General features: G+C 41.7%; 1 protein-coding gene across 2 annotated transcripts in view; it reads left to right on the top strand.

Moving 5' to 3' along the window:
* Positions 1-27,255, top strand: part of ROR1 (receptor tyrosine kinase like orphan receptor 1) — a 254,208-nt gene that overhangs the window by 84,446 nt on the left and 142,507 nt on the right. The window contains exon 1 of one of the 2 annotated variants that reach the window (XM_042859073.2): positions 12,337-12,500. The exons of the other annotated variant lie outside the window; for it this stretch is intronic. The gene's annotated coding sequence lies outside the window, so the exon portion shown is untranslated. Of the gene's footprint in view, positions 1-12,336; positions 12,501-27,255 lie in introns of those variants that run through there. 2 annotated transcript variants of the gene reach the window in all.

Consider the following 27,255-nt stretch of genomic DNA (forward strand, 5'->3'; position numbering starts at 1 on the left):
TAAAGTTACAGTGATTTTTCTGGGGTGGATTTACACACATGCTTAAAGTTAAGCATGTAGATAAGTGGTTTATTGAATTGGTACCTCTTACACTATATATGACTGGAAATTGCTATTTACAGTGCCCCTAAAGGTGCATGTGCAGATGTTACAGATTGCAATGAATTATGCATATTCAAAAAAAATTAAATTAAATTAAAAACCAGTAATATAAATATACTGCAAAGAAGTGGGCCTCAGTCAGGTCTGCCTTTAAAAAATCTTTTCTATTGTGATTTTCCTTAACTGAATAAAAGTCACAAAAAGGCTAAGCAAGAACTATTAGAGGGAGGCATAGTATGTAATGCAGGGGCTAATCATTAACGTAATTCCTATATAAAAAGCAACAGAGGGTCCTGTGGCACCTTTAAGACTAACAGAAGTATTGGGAGCATAAGCTTTCGTGGGTAAGAACCTCACTTCTTCAGATTCTTAATTCCTATATGTGATCTAAGGACACAGTATGATAGAACATAAATGTGCCCAAGAAAGAAGGGAAAATAAATAAAAGGACCTGATCCCATTTCAGTTGAAGTTCCATTGACTCCAGTTTTAATAGGAACAGGCCCAAAAGACATTCCCATTTCCTACAACAGGGGTCGGCAAACCTTTCAGAAGTGGTGTGCCAAGTTTTCATTTATTCACTCTAATTTAAGGTTTCACATGCCAGTAATACATTTTAACGTTTTTAGAAGGTCTCTTTCTATAAGTCTATAAAATATAAATAAACTATTGTTGTATGTAAAGTAAATAAGGTTTTTAAAATGTTTAAGAAGCTTCATTTAAATTAAAATGCAGAGCCCCCCCAGACCGGTGGCCAGGACCCGGGCAGTCTGAGTGCCACTGAAAATCAGCTCGCGTGCCGCCTTTGGCACATGTGCCATACGTTGCCTACTCCTGTCCTACAACATTGCTCCTTAATCTGACTAGATCAATATAATTGCTCCTGTAGTCTAATTCTTTTACCTTATCTTCCATCTCCTGGATCTAAGCCTTCCCACCTTGTTTCCTAGGGAAGATACAGGGGACTATTCCTATCTCTTTTTTTAAGTTTGTCCTCAAACAGAATTCGTCAAGAGTACTTTGAATGTATTGGCTCTGTTTTTATGTTAATAAAGAACTGATAGAACTCTGAAAACCACAAGTATCTTCCCAGTGTTTGAGACTATATAGAATAGGATAATTTACCTTTAAATTTTACTCATGACCTGGCTACCAGACATTCTTTCACTCAAAGACCAATCTCCTTATTAATTCCTCAATCTCTCTTATGTGTTGTTTTTATTTTCAAATTGGAATGGGAGGAAGCCTTTTCATGCTCGATCTGTAATTCTCCTGAGCAAATGTGTGAGGCAAAGTGCTTAGATGCATTTTGCCTTACAGAGTAACCTTTCAAAGAATTTCATACACATTCTGGATACTCAGTCACTTTCCATGAGCTTACCCTTAAGTGCAAAGCCATATGTGTTACGTAAGCAATCAACAAGCTGTATGCATAACCCTTGAGTGCTGTACCTGTGACTAGATATCTTTAGTTACACTTCTGACAGTCAGTGTATTGCCATGCTGTACAGTGAACATTAAAAAGGTTGATATAAGTGCTCCTTGAATAAAATTGTGCTAACTCTGTCCATGAGTGTTGAGTCTAAACATGGTTTTTTATGTTTCCATCATGAAATCTGCTAATTCAGAATTGATGACCCTATCCTGCCAGGTGTGTTATGCCTCCGGCCAAGTTCTAAGAATGCTTCACACCTATTAAAGTAAATGGAAGACTAAATGGATTAACATTACAGGATAAGGCCCTGTTTTATAGAACCATTGTTGTTTATCTTTGTTTTATTTGTTAGAATAGTCTAGAGGCTGTTCTAAATTATGCCAGCTGCCAACATTCTTCTAGGAACTATGCACCAGCTGAAAATTGGCTTGGCACATCCACTCCCACCTCCTATGATGGGAGGGGCAGGAGCCTGGTGCTAGCTCAAAGTTCCCCAGGCCAGCAGAATTCTCAGGTGCTCAGATCCAGCTGCTTCATTGTATCACTTGAACATCAAAAAGGGACTGGAAAGCACTAGGCAATCTAGCTCATAGGCAGCATGTGGGATAGCCTTCTAAATATAGCAGATATAAGATCATCACCTGGTAGTAATAAACATTGTTTTCTAGAGAGAGAGGTTGAGTAGAGAGTTATTTGTGTGAAGAAAATTTGGAATTCTCAAAATGTGATAATTTGTTGGGACTGTAAAATTGGTCCTTGTTCCTCATGTCTATGGATGAAAAGTTCTATATCTGTGCAGAGTAATAGTATTATGATTATATATCATGTGTCTGCAAAGCAGAGACATATGCAGCTGAACTGCAGAGCCTAATATGGGTTCACTGCTGACCATGAGGGACACATTTTTTTAAAAGGCCTCTGCAGTTGAGCCTTGCTTTACAAACTTTCTCATGGTTTGAGACTGTTAAGAATGCAGAACTTTCTTTTTCTTTCTCTCAAAGTTTAAGGTGGTTGAACAATTAAATGTAACCATCATACATCAGGCAAAGAACAAAACTGTAAACAGCTTCCTTGTCCTTTTAAATAACAGCTCTTAGTAGTAGTAACAGAATAGTTCAGAACCTCATTTGGCCTCTTGTGTAACAGGATGTGGGGAGGGAAGAGGGCAAAACTGCAGGAGGCAGTTGTCAGCCAAGGCCTGATCCTCAGCTGATGGATGGAAATTGTCATCACTCCATTGAATTGAATGGGGCTATGCTAATGTACACCAGCTGAGGATCTGTCCATGAACTTCTAATTACATCCCTGAAAATACTCCCCACCAAGCTTGCTTTCCATTTCATAGGAGCTGCTAATCACAAACTTTCACATGTCACCAAGGAGTGTGACACAAATACTTATTGTCTATAATAAAAAAAAGGGGAGGGGAGAAGTGGGGGGACGGAAAATACTGGGAACAGTTGTCCCATAACAGTTCCGTGACAGAGCCGGAGTGAGTATATATATAAACTGGAAATGTTTTACCTTTGACTGGACAGAGCAAATGCATCACACCTTGAACATTAGTAGCCCTGTCTAGCTCTGTTGTACCTGAGAAAGCAAATGAGTTTTGGTGCTGGAGAAAATTTTTGGATAGACTTGGAAAAAAAATGCCAAGACCATTTTTCAATACTAGGCCAGAGGCACATATGGATCTGTTTTATTCCCATTTCATTTACTAAATCAGCAGGAATCATGCTACAGTGTGTGAGACTTGGATGTTGAATGTCGTTAAGCTATTTCCTCACTTACTATATTAACTTTTCTGACATTCCCAGCAGTCTCTGAGATAAGAAACTTCAAATGGAAGAAGGTTTCAGGCATTTTAAAATACCAAGACACTGATCTGTTCAGTTTGACTTGGGCTGTGTTTTGAAAGGAGCATCAGCAAGCTGCATAACTGATGCTTGCTTTTGTATTCATGCTAATAAATTCATGTGGCACTCTCAAGTATTGGGAACAGTATAAGGACCTAGAGTGAGAGCGCCTTAGTTTCCCCATGCTCAAAACATAATTAATACTATGTATGCGCTACAGCTTATGTTTGTATAAGTTATGTCACTCAGGGCTGTGAATAAGCCACCCCCCTGAGTGACATAAGTTACACTGACCCAAGCGCCAGTGTGAATAGTGCTATGTTGGCAGGAGAGCTTCTCCTGCCAACATAGCTACCACTGCTCGCAGGGGCTGGAGTAATTAAGTTGATGGGAGAGCTTTCTCTCTTAGAACATCTGCACAAGCAGCGCTACAGCAGCGCAGCTGTAAGCTCTGTAGTGTAGCCATAGCCTTAGTGATATTTGGTTAACCTGCTGCTGGACTTCACACTTAAAAGAAAACCACTCACGTGCATTTTTCCCCGTTGAAGTCTGACTAAGGAGTAGGATGATGCCTCTATATTAACATGTGCATAACTTAAAATGGCTTTTCTTTTTGTAAGAGAAGATTTTTCTCTCACTAGTGCTACTGTGGTTAAGGATCTGTCAGCTTTTTCCATTATAAATTCCTATTTTCAGAGCTTTGTATTTTGGCTACAAAAAATGTTTAGTGTGAGGAAAAAGCAGAAATTGTTTCGCATGCTTCCTCCCTCCCCCCTTCTCTAACTCTTATAATACTGGTTTTGTTTTTAATACTGGAATTATTCAGGCAATTAACTCACTATGTAGACTACAGTCTTTGGATAATTTTGAGGAGGAAAACAACATGAGACTAAGTTACTCTCTTGCATGCCTGCTTTTCAACCAATGTTTAATAAGGATTCATGGCACTTGGGAATCGGACGCATGCATGACAGCCAAATAAATCATGTATTTAAGACTCCCTAAATAATCATTGGCACAATACACTGTAACTGCTTCAACTCTGTGAAACCTAAAGGTCACAAATTGCCTTTTAAATAAGTCCCTGAATACAGTTTTACACTTCAGAGTTTTTAAAGTCTGTTGGGTACATAATACGTGTTAGGAAAGCTCTCTTAATGCAGCATGGACTTGACTGAATCTTTCAGCTCAGTGCTGAGTGAGGAGCTGTGTTGAACTAGGGTGACCAGATGAGGCTTTGTCTTATATAGGCACCTATTGCCCCCTATTCCTTGTCCCAGTTTTTCACACTTGCTCTCTGGTCACCCTATGTGCAACGGCTCTGCCCAAAGATCAGTTCTGGGAAGCAACTGACTTGGAGAGTCACAATTCCTCCCTTGTTCTCATCTTGCCTGGGCAGCAAGGGGAGCAGCCAACAATGGATCCTTCTTACTTTCCGCTTTGCACCTAGCCAGCTACTTCCACCCCTGTCCACCTGTCCACAGAGTATCTGGCCATCCTTATGAAACCCGAGATCTGGGTGAACTAAGCAAATGGGTAGGTCTCTCTTTGGTTTATGATACATGAGCCAGGAACAAAGCAGGTTGCCTTTCAAATCCCAGGTTGAATTTGCTGGACTGCCAATTTTTTTTTTTTTTTTTAAGTGTAGGAATGGTTCAAGTCCTGTTGAGGGTCATTTTGAAAAGAAAGAGAAATAAAGAGTAAGCAGCAAAGTGAGTTAATGCATGCGCATACACACATGTGCATGCTTGTATGCTCTCTTTCTCTCTCTCAGAATTGAGATTTTGGCTAACATGGCGTTGCTGAAATGGCATCCCTGCCTTGCTGAAGATATGATCTCCATACCAGCCATCTCAGATCAGGGGGTGATCATACGAACAGTGTGAGTTGCAAAAGACAAGGCACTCTGCTGGGAAGTGAAAGGATAGAATTTCAGCCTTGACTGCAAATTCTCTGGCTTCTTGGGGTTTCATTGGGTCCTGCAATGTTATTGTAACCCTGCGTTCTGTGTCAATTTACTGCATAATACTAGGATCTCAGAGGACACTTGGCATTTTTGTGCTCAGAGTTGGATATAAAAACTTTTATGATATTAAAAAGGCATGATTTTACTTGTAGTTCTTTCTAAACTGATTTTTAAAATTGTTTTATAGCAACTTTTTTCTTTCCAACTACACAATCCCATGCTAAACAGTGTGGGTGAAATTCTGGCCCCATTGAAGTCAGTGACAAAACTCCTAAGACTTCAATAGGGCCAGGATTTCACCTCTATTTACTTGTGCATTTCAACAATGGATTTAAAAAAAAAAAAAAGGAAAGGGCCAAGTCGCTTTACTGTTGCCCAGCAGGTGGTTTGGATAAATAGTATTAATGAATAAGCCCATTAGGAAGAAGTATAAGGGGCTTTTCGTGTAGGGTTTTAGTGTTTGTTTTTATGTTTTTCTGTAGACATGGGGATCCCAATTGTAAAACCTGCTTTCTTAATTTTTCAACTCTACACTGGGGAAACAGAGTCTTTGTCAATGGTATTGTTAAGACCTGCACCTGTTCTAAGTACCAGTGAGTATTTGGACATTGAAATGCCAGTTTGGGCATTCTAAACTGGGATTTGCGTATCTTGCCTACTTCAGGGACTTTTACACCTGTAGAACTTAGGGTGACCGGATATCCCGATTTTTTGGGTCTTTTTCTTATATAGGCTCCTATTACCCCCCACCCCGTCCTGATTTTTCACATTTGCTGTCTGGTCACTCTAGTAGAACTACACTGATGGACAGGGCCGGCTCCAGGCACCAGCTTCTCAAGCAGGTGCTTGGGGCGGCCGCTCAGGAGAGGGGCGGCAGGTCCAGGTATTCGGCGGCAATTCGGCGGACGGTCCCTCACTCCGGCTCGGAGTGAAGGACCTCCCGCCGAATTGCTGCCGCAGATCGCGATTGCGATCGCGGCTCTTTTTTTTTTTTTTTTTTTTGGTTTTGGCTGCTTGGGGCGACCAAAACCCTGGAGCCGGCCCTGCTGATGGAACCCCCACCTCTCCCCCCATCTAGATGTGTTGCATTAATGTAAAGTAGAGCTTGCACCAGTTTAAAATTTTCTAATGTTGACACAGCCCAAATTTAAGCAGCCATGTGTGCAAATTGAGCCAATTATGTTCATTAGAGAATGAATACAAGTTTTGGTTGTCACGTTCTTTGGCCTAAAAGAGAGATGTACAGATACAAAGAAGAAGAGACCCAGTCTTGAGTGAAAATAAATGTTAAAAAAGAAGGAATGCCTTTAATGAACCTCTTTTTCAGTCATCTCTCTCCTGGGTTTGTGTATTGTCTCTTGCTCTCCACGGAATGACTAAGATATCAGACATATTGAACACCCATACCATAAGCATTAGCTATAGTACGTTCCTGTGAAATGCACCTACACTGAGAGCTGTAATTCTACCCTGAACCAGCCCCAAGTAATAACTGTTAGAATTACATTCCGTTGTGGGGACTGGATGCCTCAGGGTGTGTGCAAGTAACTGTCTGAATCTAGCCTAGGCTGGTTGTGACTCAGAATTCCTTCAGGTGGCTATTGGGTGGTATATCTGAAATGAGTTTGGTCTCAGTCCAGTTTCTAATTGACAGGTATCTCCATTTAAAAAAACAACAACAAAAAACTCAGTCACCACAATTGTCGTTTAACAGTCCACCTTGTTGAGTAGGTATAGAAATTAAACCACCTTGCATTCTACTGGGTGCTTCCTCTGAGTTAAGAATGAGGACATTAACGGAGTAGTGTGTGAGACACTGCACCTTTACTGCTCGTCCTGTTGTTGTTCTGTTGATAAAGAATTTCATTTTCCAAGACTGTGAACCTGACACCTTCTACCAGCATCCAAATCATTAGGTGTAGTGTGTGGGTGGCCCATGATACACAGGAGGTCAGTAGATGATCTGATGCGTCCCTTCTAGCCTTAAACTCTGTGACTCTGACACAAAACTATATTTTTGCTTTAACAGAGCATTAGAATGAAGTTATGAGAGCCACCTGGGACACTTGGATGAATTTTTGTATTGATTAGTTGATACGTTTTCTGATGTAGCACAGTCATCAAACTGCCAGGGTGTTGCATGTCTTTACGTTTCTAGTAAAATAATTCTAAGAAAAAGAAAAAAAGGGAGCTGAATCTCTAAAGAAAATGTAGTTTAATTCCACTACCTGTCAACCGAGCTATCTCCTTCTGTGATTTTTTTTTAAGTGCTAACTGTAGCTACTAATACCTTGTGATTCTGTCATCACCACACTTTGTGTAGGTAGACCTCTGCAGAGCTCTCAGTAAACAAGCTGTCAGGGCTGTTTGGATAAGAGCTGGGAAAGGGACAATTGTAAAAAAAAAAAAAAAAATGTACAAGAAGATTGGAAATGCTGAGGTGGTGAAGACCATTTATTTTTAATGGACTTTCACAAACACAAGGTACTTTATTTTGTGTGTTTCAAATAAGTATCCAGAAGTGTGCAGGTCTGTAACAATTGCTGATCCTTAGAAGTTCAGCCATTTATGACAGCTCCTTAAGTTCCTACGAAGGGTGCAGCATGGTGTAGAAGAAAATGACTTCTGCACTTGTCCATTTAAAATGTAAATAAAAGTTGTAGATCCTGGTTGTCTTAGAAGGGGCAGGTAAAATATTGCGTTGTACAGAGGAGAAGGGATTTTGATGTCACATACGTATGGGACGGGTTATTTGTAAAGTATGCAGCTGCTGCATTTGAAACTGAGTAAAGTCAGTTCGATTTTTTTTTTTTTTTTTTAAAGCACTTTGTCAGGTCTGTTTTTTATCATTTTCCTACATAGACTAAATAGAAAGAAACCCAAAATGAACGCTGTATTATTCAACAGGGTCAGTGACAAGTTTGCAGTTTTATTAGAAACAGACCTTCCTGTTGTGACAAATCACCTGCAAACTCTGTTTAAAGGCCCATATGAAACTCTGATGCTTTCAAGAACTTTGGACTGCAGATGGTGAGGGGGAAGGCTCCGGAACAATGTATTTTTCATGACTGCTTTGAACAGAGGATCTTTAGAGAGCATTTTAAGGAGCTGTGTCCAACCACCTCAGTCCCTATCAGAGGTGGCAGAACTGGAGGTTAATGGAAATATTGTGGGGCTGATCTATGTTTCCACACCCATGTGTCGGTCCACTGCACATTCTGGGAACCAAAGTTCCCAGTAAACTGCATGTAAGTGGGGGTGGTGATAGTAAAAGTTGGACCCAAAGAGCCTGGAGTGGCCAACACGGTAGCTGGGATTGGCGCAGGGAGGAACCAGGGTAAGCAGGGCAAGACCCACAGAGAGAGATGCGAATAGCTGAGACCCCGCACCATAGTGTCAATAGCATTCCTCATTCTACATATACAGCACCCATCCCATCCCTCCACCCTCCCATTCAGAGTGACTTTCTGCCACCTCTGGTCTCTATCCTTGAAAACGTTTCTTCTGTAGATGTTTAGAACTAATTTTGTACTGGTCAATTACTCTCCACATACAGTATGTCTTTGACTTATTCCTGTTTTTACCATAACATTTAATGGATGTTGCCAAAGGTGGATTTGAATGACTGAATTATAAATGTACTTTTCTGAATCAAATGTAACACACAAAACAGAAGTCACAGAACACTGCTACAATAGCAGTGTATTTGAATGTGGTGTTTTTCTGTGTGTATGTTTTTTCTCTCTCTCTCTGAGTGTGTGTGTGTGTGTAAGTAATATACACACATCCAACATACCACATATAAAAGACTGGTTTCGTTATTCTTATCCTGAGCTGCCAAACACAATTAATCATTGCCATGTTTTAAGCAGTTACCTGTGTGACATTTCTCTTTCTTTGGAACAAGTCACTGATTTCCCCTATTGGGATCCTCTAAGAAAGTAGGAGCCTGCTGTCCCGGTGGCCAGGAGGAGGAACTGCTGGGAAACCCTCCCGGGTGTTGCAGATATGCTCCACAGGCATGACTCACATGAGAAGCCAGACTCCTGACAGGTCTCTTGGAACTAAAGATTTATATATTCTGTCAAACATCATCTGGCTTTTAAAGAGCATTTCCCCATGTTTGTTTTTGCCATCAGTAGGTTTGTTGACATTAGAACATAAGAAAGGCCATACTGGGTCGGACCAAAGGTCCATCTAGCCCAGTATCCTGTCTTTCGACAGAGGCCAATTCCAGGTGCCCCAGATGGAATGAACAGAACAGGTAATTATCCCCTGTCGCCCATTCCCAGCTTCTGGCAAACAGAGGTTAGGGACACCATCCCTGCCCATCCTGGCTAATAGCTATTGATGGACCTATCCTCAATGAGCTTATCTAGTTCTTTTTTGAACGTTGCACCACAGACTGTAAATGGAGCAGAGTGGCTCTACTCAGCAGAGAGGATAACTGATAAACAGTTTTCCTCTTTGTCAGACAGTGCTGATTCTCTCCATTCACACTAATTCTTCACAGTGCTATCTACAGAAATCCCCAGGTGGCCTCTGGCAAGAAGGATGCAGTATGGTGACTTAACTAGGATTATGAATCAGTCACTGCTGATGTCTAAGCCTGGATCTGGACTTGGACTGAACAAATTCTTTTGTTAAGTGAGTAAAGATAAGCTTGTGGATAAAGCACTGGACTTTGACTCTAGTGATTTGGGTTCAGTTTTCAGCTCTAACACCTACTTCCTGTGTGATATTGGGCAAGTCTCCTAATCTCTCTCTGCCTCAGTTCTCCATCTGTAAAATGGGGATAATAATACTTTCTTTGTCCGCCTTATCTGTTTAGATAGTGAACTCTTTGGGGGTAGGGGCTGTCTCTTACTACCTGTTTATATTGAGCCTTGCACGGTGTGACCCTGATCTCTGTGGGGCCCTGTAGGCAATACTCTAATACAAATAATAGGTAACATGTCCCTTTGGAGGTGATAGGAGGCATGGCGTAGCCCAGAAGTGAGTGCTCTTCTGTGTCACCTTATCCATTGGGGAGTAGTGCAGACAGAAATGACTATTGATTCTCCATGCCCTTATGTTGTGAATTATAGGTTATTTTTCGTAGACCTGGGTAGCAGGATATTGTATATCCCATCTCATCACTCCACATTTTCCTACTCTTTGCATAGTAGTCAGGATTGTCTGAGGGAGAGATTTTTCCTGCAGTACCATATGGCCCCTTGATGAGCTTTACTGGCAGTTGTGTTAGAGGCTTTGAAGTTTGCTCGGAGTCCTGTCTAGACCCCTTTCTTTCAAAACACTCTTTTTTCTTTTGACTAACATTTTGATTTTCGTAAATTTTTCATACTTTTGTCCACTGAGAAATCACTTCCCATAACCAGCCCTGGACAAAATTTGTCTTAAGGCCGCTTTATCACATAAAAGAAAGGTGTAATAGTGACTCTTGGTGCAAAACATTTCTTGTTGAAATCCATGCAGTGGCTTTCAGTTATGCTTGTACTAGAGTCCTGGATTCCTCTTGCATGGCTTGCTTGGTCAAGCAGAAGTAATTGTGTTTAGATATTCTGTTCTAGTCAAGCTAGTCATCCTGCACAGTGGCATTTTAAAGGGACATCATCTCAATTCTGTCTAAACAGTTTTTGCATACTGTTGTTACAGATCACGCTTATGATTGCCATAACCGAAAGAGATTAGCGGGAACATATTTCTCAATTAAAAAAATGTGCTCATGCACTTAGCAGCACACTCTGTATAATCAATTTCATTGTTTTCTCTATTTCCCCCTTTTTCTTGGTGGGGTTTGTTCCTGTGACATAAGGAAATTGGGGGGTGGGAAAAGTGGTGGAGACATTTAAAAAAAACAAAAACGGGCAGCAAGATTCAGAGGCAGGTGTAGTACCTTAAATTTTTTTTTGTTTTTTAATTGGTTAGATTTCATCTTGTTCGTGTCCCTTTGAATATTTTTAGCATGTATGTGCAGCCATTATTTCCTGGTGGTTACAATTGCTTGTGTTTGTTCTAGATTTAAGTTTGCTATTTATTCTTGGTTTCAAAGAATCCATGTCTATATTATTAATACATTTTTTCAACTAAGTTTTTCATCCATGAAGCACTGGTAGGTTTTTTTTAGGAAACACTGTGGTTTACTGAAGTTGATCTATGCAGTATCTTATGTTGAGTATCTTATTTTAAGAGTGCTTGTTAGCAAGCTTGTACAAGTTTAGCACGCCAGAACAAAGCAGAAGCAATAGGAAATTGTGTTATAGCTTTTGGCAGACTAATATGCACATTTCCTGGGGCTCTCGATTACTTCTGGGAGACTCGGATCTTCATTGTGACCGGAGTTCTTCGGTCAGTTTCTGATGTTAATGCTTGAAAGGAGTCACAAACTCTTTCTGACCCTTCAAAGTGATACTTGAAACTTGCACAAATTTCATCTCTCACTAGAGAGTAAAACGTCTTTCCTTTTTCTTTTCCCCCCAACCTGAAACTTGGCACAGTTCCAGGTACAATGTGACTTGAGTCAAACATGTGCACCAGGTTAGAGGATAATAGGAATTGGATGCCAAAAGCACATTTAGGATTAATAATAGATTAGCACTGATTTCTATTTCATGTGCAAAACTCCAAAAGGCAATGACGAATTTGTTGACGTTTCTATTAACTTAGAAGGATTTTGAATAACTGTGACCATCTCTAGCCTTAATTTATTTTGGGAGCAGGGGAAGGAGTAGAGGAAAGTCAGTGGAGCTCCCAGGATTATAATGGATATGGTCATCCTGACCCAAAAGACTCATGAGAAAAGAGTTCCCTTCGGATTTAATCAGGAAACACGTAAAAGAATGGTTTGTACCGGTGCAATTTCACTGCATAGTAGAAAGCACAGTCCTGGTAATATAATGCTATTGTTTGGAATGTAACATGCAAAGTTCTGTCAAATTAGAATAATCTTCACCTCTAGCCTGTTTCTTGTCCTTTAGCTCATCACTCACCCAGTTTTAGTGGGTGGTCAAAGAGGACTCTGTTGAATATATGAAGGGAGAATAAAAATAGGAACCAGGCAACCAGAGGATCTGAATATGTGCTGTTCTCTTCCACTGCTGTGAATCTGAATCCCTCCCCGAAGGATCGCAGTTCTACAGAGGTGCTCCTTTTCCACTTATTTATTATAATTATTTGTATTGTGGTGGTGCCTGAAGGCCCCAACCAAGATGAGGGCCTGATTGAGGTAGGCACTGTATGAACACATAGTTCCTGCCTGTCAGAACTTACAGTCTAAACGGGTGAGGAGTGGGAGAAACAAAGTATAATGCCCCAGTTTCATAGATGGGGGAGCCAACACAGAGAGACTAATACCTAGTGTAGACATACCCTTAAACCTGGGTCTGTGTGACCTGCACATGTAAATCCATTGTTTCCACGTTTTCCTTTTAGCGTCCACACTGCAGTGCAGCTCCCAGTGCTTCCTGTTGCTGGAAGTAGAGGGTGAATTTTGGAAAGAAAAGGGTTGGGATGCACAGGCCCAGGGGACTGTAGGACAGCACAATTGTGGGATAAGCTCCATACATGGACTTCTGCTATGTCCTCACAGCAAAATGAGCAGACTTGGAGCTGTGTTACAGTGGGATGTGAGCTCAGACCCATATCCCTGGAGGAGTCAGCAGGCCCACGTTCTGAGAGGTTCTGGCGCGTGTCAGATGGCTTTGTGTATGGCCAGTAGGGGGTTTAGGCTTAAACATGAGTCAGAGCCCAGGTTACTATGGAGTGCAGACATATCCATAGAACTTGGCCACACAAGAAGTCTGTGGCAGAGCTGGGAAATGAATGCATATGTTGTGAGTCCCAGTCCACTTTCCTTTCCACACTGCAGTTCATTTCCCTTTGTTACCTTCTGCATTATTTCATATTGCTGAGAGTTTGTCCTATTAATATGGGCTAAGCATGGACTGGAAGACTAATCCATGTGGTCTTTCAGGAAATGGGCAAGCTGTGCTGTGGGTTGTACCTCTTTCAGAAACTTTAAGAAGAGAATTGGAAAGGAAACCATAACAAGGAGAAAAAGAATGAAGTAAGGCAGTAGCAGGTGTAGAACAAATGTTCATACTTCATAATAAATTATAAAACTCTTTGGAAGAATATTGCAGTTAACTGAGAATGTTTTCCCCTTAAATGTTTTCAAACTTTCCCAAAGGTTGCTTCTGGCGAGCTGTATCTTCCTCTTGATTATCTTTGCAGATAGGGTCTGTAGCCAGATTGCAAATGAGAGTTCTATCTTCTATACAAATAAATACAGGGATAGGACATGTTTTTAATTAGGACAATTGACTTTTGTCTTGCTTTTTTGGATGTAATAAAGACCTTATTTCTGTAAAGAGAAGACGGCTTCAGTGACTACAAATAGAAATGACACATGTACTTATTTTGATGTCTTCTTTTAAAATCCATAAAGGTAGTTTTTAGTATAAAGAGCATGTATCTCTCCGACAGCTCTCTGAATCTGTTTTAAAGTGTATTGGGAGGTGTAATATAAAGGGCCCAATCTTGCTCCCATTGAAGTTAATTTTCCTTGACTTCTTTTGGTACAAGATTAGGCCCTGTATATCTCACTGACCAAATGTAAATCTAAAATACCAAGTTGCTACAGGCTGACCATGAGAACACACACACCAGTTTGTGCTGCTGATTCAGAGAGTAGTGGCTTGCTAACCTGCTTGTAGCATTTTGCTGAACCCAACACTACAGTAATTAAACACAAAGGGTTTTGGATAGCGAACACATAGACCGAACCTTCTCTGAATGTCAAATAAAATCTGTTTTACATCAATAACTCTGGGTTATTTTGGTCATGTGGTGTCACGCCCACAGTGACATGATGTGTTTTGACAGCCAACCCGATCGTGTTGCATGTTATAGAAGGACATGACAACTTTTTACGGTGGATTCTTTGTTTTTTAAAGGAAAGCATGAGCTGTGCACAAAAAAAGTTTGGCAATATATTCGCTGTTGAAAACTTTGTGGGATTTTAGCCCCAGAGGTTCCATTTAAACTGATGTTATGATACCAGCAAAGCAGCATTTCTGACACGGAAATATATTTTTCTGGAAATGCTATATCTAAGGACAATGCACTTCTGGAAATTATGATTAGTGGGGTTTGTGGTAAAGTCATTGACTCATGAGTATTTAGCAAAACACCCAAACTTCCAGCCAGTCACAGCTACCCCTTTGTTCAGAATACACCATTTTATGTAGTGTCTCTCACATGGCTGGTTGGTTTACCTATATTAACTGCTAACTGAGCGATCAGCAATGCTAAATTCTTGGCACTTTCCTGTCCGCATGTTTAAAGAAAATTTGAGAGACAGTGACAGCACAAATGTCTCATTGTTTATTGACCATCATTTTATATAAGCTTTTATTTCTGTCTTGGATGGAAACATGGTGAGATGAAACTTGAAAGGAAACAGAAGGATGGCCTTGTGGCTAATGAATTAGCCTAGGACTGAGATGACCTGTGTTCAATTCCAGGTGAAGCTGTAGACTGAGTGACCTTGGACAGATGACTTAATCTCCTTGTGCTCCTTTTTCCATCTGTAAAATTGGAATAATAATCCTTCATTTCCCCACTGTTTGTGTGTCTTGCTCATTAGGCTATAAACTCTTCAAGGCAGGGACTCTCACTGACTATGCTTCTGTACTGTGCCCTGCACAATGAAGTCCTCACACCTGGGGCTTTCAGGTATTGCCATAATAGTAATAATTAAAGAGCTAGCAGCAAGAAGCAGAGACCAAGGCAAAGAGCTATAGAAAGATTTCTGATATTATCCATTATTGTCCTGATTCCTTTAACAATGACATAGGCAAGAACCATAGTATCATGATTTTTTTATTGAACCTGAGTTGGCATAATTATTTCTGTACTGTAGGTAAGGAAATTTTAATCTTGTTATGTGGCAGGTATGAGAAGCAGGGCTGGTGCAAGGAAGTTTCGCGCCCTAGGCGAAACTTCCACCTTGCGCGCTCCCCCCCAGCCCCGTGGCAGCTCCCCGCCCTGAGGCGTTCCCCTCTCCCCGTGGCAGCTCACCCTCCCCCCGCGGCAGCTCCCCACCCCCCAGCCCAGGGAGCCGTGCGACAGCTCCCCACCCCAGCTCACCTCTGCTCCGCCTCCTCCCCGAACACGCCGCCCCCGCTCTAATTCTCCTCCCCTCCCAGGCTTGCGGCGCCAAATAGCTGATTGGCGCCGCAAGCCTGGGAGGCGGGAGAAGTGGAGCGGCTGCTGCGCTGGGAGAGGGAGTCTGAGCCGCACATGTCAGTGCGCCACTGGCAGCCCAGCCCAGGAACGATATAAAAAAAAAATTGGAGGCACCACTTTTTGGTGCCCCCAAATCTTGGCGCCTTAGGCAACCACCTAGTTTGCCTTAATGGTAGCACTGGCCCTGATGAGAAGCTATATCTCTTTAGTAACTGTTCACTAATGTAAAGCCTTCTTGGTCCTTTGCTAGCCCTCCAAGCATAACATATCATAGGTGGGTTTACATATCATATCATAACATATCATAGGGGCAAGAAAGGGAGGAATACATTTAACCTCCATTTCATGCTAATACAATAGTATGTAACTCCGATGTAACTTTTTATAGTGAACTGTTAATTGGATACTAGAGCCTGCTAACTTTATAGTCTTGTAAAACCTCAATAAGCGAGGGAGACACATTTGTTTAGAGCTACCAAGGAGAAAAAAGAGTTTTTGTGTTATTCTTGTAAATAAAGGTAAAAACTATTGAAGGAGATGTTGTGTTTTGATGTTGGGGTGGGTTCTTTTGTTAGAAAATTTTTAGATGTCAGACTGTGTGTTTTACATAACAATATTGTCTGACAGAAATGTCATGCAGTTGGTTTCATAAAATGGCCGTAATTGTACGTGTGTGTTAAGGAGAATTTAAATATAATTTTAAAGTTGCATGTTAATTAATTAGTTAATATTTATAATGTTGTAGTGAACAAAGGCTTGATCAGGATGGGGACCCTGTTAGCCAGGATCTGTACAAATACATAGGAAGACATGGTCCTTGCCTAAAAAGACCTCACAATTTAAGAAGACCAGTAAGACAAAAGGTCGAGGAAAGAGCAACAACATGCAAGCAGAGTGAGCAACAGTGATGGTTGGCAAAATTCATGTTGGTTCCATAGACCTATTCTGTGAAAGAAAGCTGGAAAAGGAAGGAAGGGAGAGAGGGGAAATAGAAAGGGAGAGGAAGGAGGGAAAAGAGATGGAGAGACAAAGAGTAGGGAATGAAGGAGAGAAGCATGAAGGTCCGAGAGAAGGGAGGCCGACAACAGAGGGAACATAAGGGAGAGTGCAGGAAGAGACTGGAGCTAATAGCTAACCAGCAGGAAGGAGAAGTCTAGTGTTTACACTGAAGAAAGTGATCTGGGGCCATCAGTTGTGTCCAGAAGTGGCAGTAAGGATAAAGGAGATGTTTGCTATTCTTTTAAAATGTAAGCAAAATCTGGAAGTATGGTCTCATGACTAAAGTCCAGGCCTGGGAGTCAGGAGATTTACTTTTATAGATCCATGCTTCTACTGTTGGCTTTTTATCAGACCTTGGACAAGTCATTTTATCTCTCTGTGATTAAGTTTCTCTGCCTATAAAATGGGCTTGTAATGCTTATCTGCCTGCTGGGTGTAACCCAGTAGCGTTGAAGAGCACTTTGAGAGGTGAAATGGAAGATGGTATAGATGTGCAACTTATTTGTTAAAAGTGACATTTACAGTACTGCTAAAAACAGGTGAAAAGTGTTGGATTTCCATTCCCTCTGCTCAGTTTGGAAGATTCCTTCAAGGAGAGTGGGTTCTGTACAAAACGTGGACCAGCAGAAGCAAAAGTATAGTCATCTTGTTTTAAAAAAATAAGAATAAGATTAAATAATATTTAAAAATGAACAAAACCTCTTTCACTACAATTCTACAGGTTTTGGATCTCCTCAGTCTCCTAAAAATTGTAGGGAAAATCCCCTATGGATATTCAGGGCCGGCTTTAAGCCGATTCCCCGGAATCGGGCCCCGCAGATAAGAGGGCCCCGCGCCTTAGGTTCACCTGGCGGCAGTCCGCTCCGGCGACATTTCAGCGGCGGGGAGGGAGGGAAGGGTCTGCTCCAGGGTCTTCGGCAGCATTTCGGCGGCGGGGGGTCCTTTAGTGCTGCGGAAGATGCGGAGTGGACCCCCCACCGCCGAAGTGCCGCCAAAGACCCGGATCGCCACTGGGTATTCGAATCAGGCCCCGCAGGTCCTAAAGCCAGCCCTGTGGATATTGTCCCTGGCCTGGTAAAGATGATCAAAACCTAATTTTCCCATTTAAGGAACTTATGGAGCTTCCTGTTCATAAAATTAGTTTATCCTATTTCTGTACTAAATCTGGTATGTGCTGGATCACAAGAAAAAACCACAAAAGTTCTCCCTGGACATTATCAAGAAAGAGAACAGCTCTATTTGTGTTCACTTCCAGTACCCATACTACTGCTCCTTCAATTCATTCTGCTGAGCCTTACTACCCTGGGGAAGGGATCAGTGCAAATACTGCTTGTAAGCCCCGTTCCACCTCACCCCAGAGCACAGCTAACCACACTGACACAAAGAGGTGCAGTGTTACTGATGTGTGCCATCATGGGTGAAAAGAGTCCATTGTTTTTAGAAAAGTGCAAGTATTCACATGCTGCACTTTACCTTAGGGTTGCCAACTGTCTAATCGCACAAACCCAAACACCTTTGCCTCGCTCCCTGCTCCATTCCTTCCCCTAGGCCATGCCCCTGCCTGTCCTTTCTCTGAGGCCACGCCCCCACTCACTCCAGCCCCATTCTTCCATCGCTTGCTCTCCCCCACCCTCACTCACTGTCACTGGGCTGGGGCAGGAGGTTGGGGTGTGGGCTCTGGACTGGGGTGTGTGGCCGAGGGGTTCAGAGTGTGGGAGGGGGCTCCGGGCTGAGGCTGGGGAAGGCGGGTGGTGTGCAGGAAGGGGGGGTCGGGTGCAAGCTCCAGCCGGGTGGCATTTACCTCAGGCGGCTCCCGGAAGCGACTGGCATGTCTGGCTCCTAGGCTCAGGGGCGGTCAGGGGGCTCTGCGCACTGTCCCTGCCTGCAGGCACAATCCTCGCAGCTTCTATTGACCGTGGTTCCTGGCCAATGGGAGCTGCGGAGTCGGTGCTCAGGGCAGGGGCAGCGCGCAGAGACCCCCTGGCAACCCCTGTGCTTAGGAGCCAGAAGGACGTGCTGGTGCTTCCAGGAGCCATGAGGAGCCAGGGCAGGTAGGGAGCCTGCCATAGCCCCGCTGCACCGCCGACCAGACTTTTAGCACCTATTAAAATCTCCCGGGTTGCTTTCAATAGCCACCAGGAGATCGAGGCTGATTCCAGGAGACTCCCGGCCAATCTGGGAGGGTTGGCAAACTTCCTTTACCTGCATAAATAACCAAAGTGACAGTGAAACAGCCCTTATGATTTTTATAAATCAAATCCCTTGGAGAGCAAATATATCATTTCCTTAACTTTTAAGATGTGTTAAGCATATATAAATCTGTATATTGGGCCTTGAAGGACTGCTCTCCTGGACTCATACAGGTGCACACAGTAGTAAAAGCAATAAAACACATTGAGTGGTTGGTGTAGTTTTGTTTCATTCAAATCAATTAGCTTGTCTTTATGTGTAGAATCCCCCATGCTAAAGATGACCTAGTTCCTTATAAAAAATAAAATAAAACCCTGTGTGTCTGAAGAGTGTAGGAGGGTTAGAAAGTTGTCATTTCTAGCTGTCTGATTTGTCCTTCAGGTTCTTCTCAGGTAAAAGGCATGTGTAACTTTTATAAATAAAGTAACGTGACTGTTTTTAGTTTGGAGTACATTGCTTCCATGCCCATCCTGTTTATTGGGCCACTCTAACGGCTGCAGTCAGTTGTGGTTTTAAACAGAATGGCTAATACTTTGGAGCAGCATAGGGAGTTTATTTATTCAAAGTAACATGGTCAAGTATCTTGAAGCCAAAATAGGATGCGCCACAAGAAAAGGGGTGTAATATGATGAAGAACATTCTCCAGATTACAAATATGTGTGTTCCTTTAAATTAGTAATGAGGAAATAAAACCAAATAAATGCTGTTTTTGTTGGTTTGACTTTTCTTGTTCTCTGCTGATTGTTTAACAAGCACACGTCTCCAGAGCCGCACATGTGCTTGCTGACATTATTGATTCTGGTAGATAAATAAAGAAGTAAAGCAAGGAAAGCCATGTTGGCTTCCTTTTTATTAGAAACCTTCAGAAAAAAAAATCCAACACATGTTAAATGGAAAAAGGTGGCATCAGGGAAAGACATATTAATTTAAAAATTCTTCATGTTATCAAAACTGTGGGCAGGATTCTTTCCTGCACCTCAGGCATGATGCAATTTAGACAGGCAGCTCTAAATTATGCCTAGTACACAGTGTCCCTTAAAGACCCCAGACAGTGGAGGATAGGCACAACAGAGCACACACCTGAATTGCAGGTCTGGTGCTGACAAACTTGCTCCCAGCAGAGTTCCTCTACACAAGGGGAACTTTCTGCTGGGCATATGCTGCTAGATTGCAGTCCAGATGTGCAAAGCGGTCTTAAATTCAGCAGTGTGTGGTCACTTCATACCCATTCACATAGGTGCTGGAACTAGGGGTGCTGTGGGTGCTACCGTACCCCCTGGCTTGAAGTGATTTCCATCATATACAGGGTTTACAGTTTGGGTCAATGGCTCTCAGCACCCCCACTGTGCAAATTGTTCCAGCACCTCTGCCTATGCACTTATATGTACATATAAAAAAGTAGTTAAGGCTTAATAAATATCAACTTTTAGTTTTCTATAGATAGTATAAATGCTTTGATGTGACACTCTAAATGTACAGCCTTGGTTACGTATCTTATATTCCTTCCCTCAATTCTCAGTTCCAGCTGAGCGGCGCTGGCCGGTGGCCGAGCACTGCCAGCCCCAGCAGCTCCGGCTCCGGCCCCAGCGGCTCCAGCCCGGATCCAAGCCCCACGACCCTTCCCTATTTTCCTGGACATGTCTGGCTTTTTGGAAATTCCTCCCGAACAGGGATTTGAGGACCAAAAAGCCGGACATGTCCGGGAAAATCCAGACGTATGGTATCCCTACTCACACTGGCGTCCACCAGCCTTGGTTGCTACTTGCTTCTTTAATAAAACAAGCTTATTAATAAACGAAGATAGGCTTTTAGGTGAGTTCCAGTATCAAGAAATAAAGTTAAAAATGGTTGCAAGCAAATAAAAGTGAAAACATACATCTAAAAATTTAAAACTTAATCAAGCAAGTTTTGTTTCAAGGCTTTGTTCATGATGGTCTCTCACCCACCGTCTTCTACAAAGATGGTGATAGACTGCGCTCCCCCTCACCTCCGGTCAGGCTCTCTTTCAGAGGCCCAGCGGTGCTGATGCATTTGTCTTCTTAGGCGAAAGAGGTAACTTATGTTTTCTGCCCTTTCTTTTATAGTCCAGTGAACCTGTGAAGTGGATTCTTCTGAAGGTTATCCCTTAAAGCAAAGTTATTTCAAGCAGTAAGGAAGGCGAAATGGAGTCTGGTGGTGAAGGAGGCTCCATGCTCTTTTGCTGCCCCACCCCCGAAACTTGTGTTTGCTGAATTGCAAATTGTTCTATTCCTACCATCTCCTCCCCCTGCTGTCTTGATGATCCTGTTTGCTACTTATATGTAAACTGAGGTAAACAAACATTTATTTATTTAGGATAGACCTATTTAACAACTTTTACCTAGCCAGGACTATGTGATTTTTAACGTGTGCTAATAATTTCATACAGGGGGAATTCATAACTTTACATATTATATTGCTACATACATTTCACCATGATAGTATTGACCAGCGAGTTATTAGTTTTCAAATGATATCTCACATGGCAGATTTTGTATGAAGATTATTACAATAGTGTGTAGGGTATGAGTATAGGGGTGCTTTAGGCCACAGACTTGGAATCTTCATCTCCTACATACACCCCCAAAGCTCACTGTCAGTACTGAGTAGGGTGACCAGATGTCCTGATTTTATAGGGACAGTCCCGATATTTGGGGTTTTGTCTTATATCAGTGCCTATTACCCCCCACCCCCGTCCCGATTTTTCACACTTGCTGTCTGGTCACCCTAGAACTGAGAGACAGGATAACCCAACTGTGGCTTGATTTTCTTGTGTGCTGCTTCCCTGTTGACTGCAGAGCCCTTCATTAACATTTGATTTTGTATGTCAATTGGTATTCATTGTGTTAGTGTACAATGCTTAATTTACATCACAGCAGAGAGAGAGAGAGAGATGCATTCCTTACCTCCTGTCTGGAGGAAAACCTGTTTTTTCATCTCTGCTGTTTACTAGTACCTTGACACAGACTTCAAAAACATATTTTGTGTGTGTGTATAAAACTCCTTACACAGTATCTGTACATACATTTCACAATCCCTCAGGGGGAAGGATAGCTCAGTGGTTTGTGCATTGGCCTGCTAAGCCCAGGGTTGTGAGTTCAATCCTTGAGGGGGCCACTTGGGAATCTGGGGCAAAATCAGTACTTGGTCCTGCTAGTGAAGGCAGGGGGCTTGGACTTGATGACCTTTCAAGGTCCCTTCCAGTTCTAGGAGATGGGATATCTCCATTGTTTATTTATTTATTTTATTTATAATGATATTAAGGACCGCAGTGTGACCCCAGCTTTCATACAAGACCTCTTGATATTTTTTTGGTAAACCAGAATGTACATACCAGAATCAAAATATTCCTGTAATCCTCTCCCCAGTTAGCATCTTGGGTCCCAGCTACCTCACAGGCATGTTGAGGGTTAAATACATTAATGTATTATAGATGGTTAGATACCACGTGACGAGTATCATAGAAACACCCATACTAAAAATGTGTCTGTGCAGTGCACAAAGTCACAAGACTGTCTGTCTCTGTCTAAAGGCTTTTATATTGCTGCTCATCACTACAGTATCTGAGTGCCTTCCATGTAAATCAATAGGAATGGCAAAGTCCCTAGTGGACTGCATGGAATCCTTGACTGGCACTTCAGTGAGTTACAGTAATCCACCCTGGAGGTGACTAATGCATGGATTACTGTGACTAGGTCCTCATCTGGAAGGAAGGGACAAAGTTTCCTAGAAAGCCAGAGGTAAAAGAAGGGTTTTTGGACATTGAGCCTGCCTAGTCATCCAGGCTTAGTGAAGAGTCAAACAGGATCCAAAGGTTTTGTGCCACTTTGACAAATGGGGTCTGTCTGCCTTCAGTGGAAGGTGGAGACAACATGTTGGCAGCTCACTAGAAGCATATTCAAACTGTCTGCATGCATAGCTCCTAAAATACCCAGGGTTTTAAAGAAAATAGATATCTTAGAGCTCCTCTAAATAGTTGATGGGAAGAATTCAAGAAGAGCTCTCAGCCCCTTCCCTGCCCCATCCTCCCCACAGCCCAGCACAGAAGGCTGGTCCAGGCTGCTTCATAAGAGTGCCATTTTTTTGGATGTAAGCCAGATGTCTTGGACGTAAAGGTCTAAGCCATAGTAAATCATGCCAAAAATTATTCTTAGTCAATGAAGGAAATGAATGATTAAGTGTACATGGGATTCATGAGTGGCTAACATGTTATCAGTGCTGGTATTTAAACTATGTACGGCATATCAGAGAGAAGTAAAGCATTTCCTTATATCTGTGTCTGTCTTTCTTCTTGGCTTTGATTTGAAGATAAGACTTGGACTATAATGAATCACTATTACCGAGATAATATGATGGATTAGGCCTATTACTGAACAAGTAGGCAAGATACTTGCTGCACAAAGGTGGACTTAAACTTTGATAACTCTAGGGCTGTGGTTTCTTGTAAAGTTAGCTTTTCCATCTATAAAGTGGGATTTTTAACTCCTTAAACCTGTCTGGTTGTCTGCAGAGTAAAGAAGGGTAATATAACCAAATACACTAAATGTTCTGCTGGTTTTAGACTTTTTGTGTTAACCTTAGTTATATATTCTGTGGATATTTGACACCAAGAATATGTCTACACAGAATTTGAGACCAAGCTGGATAGAGCCTCTGAGCTTGGGTTGACAGACTCGGGCTAGTGGGTCTCATGCTAGCACCCTTAGAATAGCTGTATAGGTAGCTCTTTGAAGTTGTAGCTTGTGTTGGAGCTCAGGCTCTGAAGCCCATCCTTGTTGCCAGGCTTTAAAGCCTGAGCTCCAGACCAAGCCGCAACTTCAAAGAGATGTCTGTGCAGCTGTTTTTAGAGCACTAGCATGAACCCCACTAGTCTGAGTTTGGGAGGCTTGGTCCCACCCGGTCCAAAAATGCTGTATAGACATATCGCCAGGTGACAGAGGCCAGGTAAATATCTCAAATAGATTCCATTGTTAAGTGACATTCTTTCCTCTCCATTTCCATTTCATTCAGAATGTGGTGAAGCTTAAATGTTTACATGATATTAAACTGTATACAGATATATAAGTTATATTTTAAAGGTGTAATTCCCTGAAGGAGGCGATCAGATTAGGTAGATATTTCTGCTCTGCTCACCTTTCAAAACATCAGGGATTAGCCCATATGAAAGTGTGTACAGGGAATGGGCAAGAGCAAATGAGATGCCTTCCCTTGGCTTACTGGTGATTCTGTCATACCCAAAGGACCAGATCCTGCAACACCTACTCGTGCCGGTAGGTCCTACTCTCATGATTAGACCCAGTGTGATTAAAGGGATACTTGCACATGTAATGGATCAAGCCCTCAGTCTTTGCATTTCTGAGAAGGACTGTTCCAAGTCTAGCACCAGCAGTGGCTATCATCCCCACACTTGTCATTGTGGTTGTGCAAGGCAGCTCAGAAAGAGCAAACACTGTAGCCTTTCGGAGCCTTTCACAAAAGTCGCTCATATCTGTATTTTCCAGACACACTCAGATGTCCTGTGATTGCCTGAGGTACAATGACTGGAAGCTCCTGCTGGGGATGGTGCATCTCTGCAACCTATCGCCAGCACCAGGTGGTGGCTTTATTACATTGGTCTAATTGTTCTGATGTTTCTTGTGTCCAGTTGCAAGTAAGCTTTTATCAGCATGTCCTATCATCAGGAAGATATAACCCAACACTCAGGCTTGAAAACACTCTCTCAAACTTGTCTTGCAACATGCAGGGAATCCAGGAGCAAATTACTATTGACCATTAAAAAAACTCCCATGGTGACTCTTAAATTGATAGACTGAAGACCTGCTTCAAGCAGATAAAGTGGTGTCAAAAATGTCCTGGAAGAGTTTGGGGGGTAGCCCGATCAAATAAGGTGAGACAGGCAATTAATAAGCTACATCAAGGAATCAATTGAGTTCGGGTAGCTGACTTCCAGTGCATCCATACTGGGGATACTCTATTGCTTTTGCCAAATTGAAGTATTATTTGTTTTCCCCATCCTATCCAAGTTGCTTCAGGCCTGAGATCCCAAACTAATTGAGAAGTCTTTCCATTGACTTCAGTGAGCTTTGGGTTATGCCCCAAAGGAAGATAACACTCCAATTATAGATTTGAGGAATGTAGTATACTTTATAGGACAGACTGTATACTTCTGAGTCATACAGGAAATACACTCTCTTGGCTTGAAGCCATAGGCTTCCCAATACAGAATCAAACATAAATCTTATTGAACTGCTGTATGGCTCCACCACCTACATACAATGTATGACATTGGTGCAGGCATAATTTGCAGCAGTAGTGGTTCCCTGATGCGTTTGCTTTAGGGATATCTCAGGGTACAGCTCATCTGAAAAAGATTACAAGTACAGCCAGAATTAATCAAGTCTCACAAGAGAATCTTCATTTTGATTTCATGTCACTGATTCTTGGAGATGCTAGGCAATTCTAGAACATGTCCAGTCATGGCAAATGATGGTTTTTGTGAACTAACTTGGCTGTAAAGATCCTTATTCTACCTGAATGGCAAAAGTAACGTATTATCCTGACTATAACTTTCTGCTGCAATACGGATTTGGATATTGCTGAATTTGAAGGGATGCACATAGTGGTAATTTTTTCTAGACAACAAAAGTAGGACAGATTTGTCTAACTTTAGCTGCACTTATGTGACATAGATAGTAATAATACGGAACTCTGAAGTTGTTACATTTTTGTTGACTTAAATTCCTACTGGGGTAGGGATGGAGTTCCTTTCACGTTACCTGTCTCAGGAATTCTAGCAATGCCTTCATAATTTTCCATTACATTTTATTATTCAGCGTTTGTTTTGTCTGTGGTTTGTTCTGTCTTGTCTGCCTAGCTGCTTCTGTAAGATATGTGGTTGTTTGTCTTGATTGTCTGATAATATCAATCAAGGGATCTTTCTGTTCAAATTTGTTAATGCATAAATACAGGCAGCTATTATTTGTAGAACCTTTGTGGTCTGTGTTCTGTGTGGTATTGAGATGCTAGTATCATTCCTATTATGGAGCAAAATTGCATGTCCCTCTCTATAAACTTGATATATGCGATTTGTGTAATTGTGCCTTTAAAATAAAAAAAAATTATAAAAAAATTAGATTATGCAAGTAAAATTGAGACATTTATCATTTGGGGCCTTTTTTATGCTCATGTAAATCTAAAGTGACTTTTATAAAAAGTAAAATTTCTCCAGTGATTAGAGGTCAGTGGATTCGTACTCATAGATAAGAGGTCAGGATATGGCAATGCGCTCCACAAGGTATGTAGCAGGCTTTGGAAGAGTTTAAGTCTCTTGAGTAGGTGCTTTCAACTCCTGCACTGTTGGGGACCCAAGAGCCAACCAGTACATCCCCCAAAGTGGTAACCCGTGAGAAGGCATGGCCAGGATGCCTTAGAGAGATGCTGAACGGAAATATACCTTTAGGCAGTCTCTGCCAGTGGGATTCCTATTAGATATTTTACAACAATCTATGGCCACATTCAGACAAAAAAAGGAAATAAAAACCCTAATACATAGAAAGACATTCCTGTTGGCCTGTTTTAAAGCAAAGTGAATTCTAGGGCCCAATCTTGCGACCCTTACTCATCAAATTATGTTGTCTTATTTCAGTGAGACTACTCACACAAATAAATGTTACTTATCTACTTAAAGCTTAAAGGATCGGGTCCTAAGTCTTCACCTCTATACTGCTGTTAGATAAAAGTTTCATTTAATGCCACTCCATTAAATGTAGCTTTGTTACAACATGTTAAATTGCTTTAAATGTAATCATCCTCCACATCATGCTTTGAGTTGATCATTGCCATATTTGTAAAAGTTGTGGTATAAATACTGTTGAAAGCATTTTCTTGGCGTGTTGCAGTCTATGTAGTACAATGCATAATACAGCCATGTATTGGAAGGGCGTCAGTTCTTTTAGTAAAATGATTACAGTGCTGGAAGTCTCAGTGTAAAGATGCTGAAATGCATAAGTCTGGAATTAGCAATGATGTAAGGACTTCTAAAACTGAATTTTAGGAAAGTAAACCAATTTCACTGAGCTAGATTTAAACCATTTTACTTCCAAGATCTTTTTTAGCTATTGCTCGAATTACTTAAAATGTCCCTTGTCACACAATCTAGATAAATCTAAGTGACTACAGTTTACTCTTGTTGCTATGCTCTGGATTTTAAAGGATATTTTGAGGATGGGATATGTTTTTTCCTGGGGTCGCAGCAGCAAAAAAAAGGCATTGCCTTGATAAAGGCAGAATGTTGGAGGTAACTATGAACTCCAAAGTGAGTCAGAGCTGTTTTTCATATTTCATGTTTTTCATAAATCCTTAACAGACTTTGAAAAGGGTGAACTCCAGCTGGCTATGAAAGTTCAAGTCATAAAGAAAGCTCTGAAATGAGCACACAAGAT

This window comes from Chrysemys picta, chromosome 8 (assembly GCF_011386835.1).
Source record: "Chrysemys picta bellii isolate R12L10 chromosome 8, ASM1138683v2, whole genome shotgun sequence".
NCBI lineage: Eukaryota > Metazoa > Chordata > Testudines > Emydidae > Chrysemys > Chrysemys picta.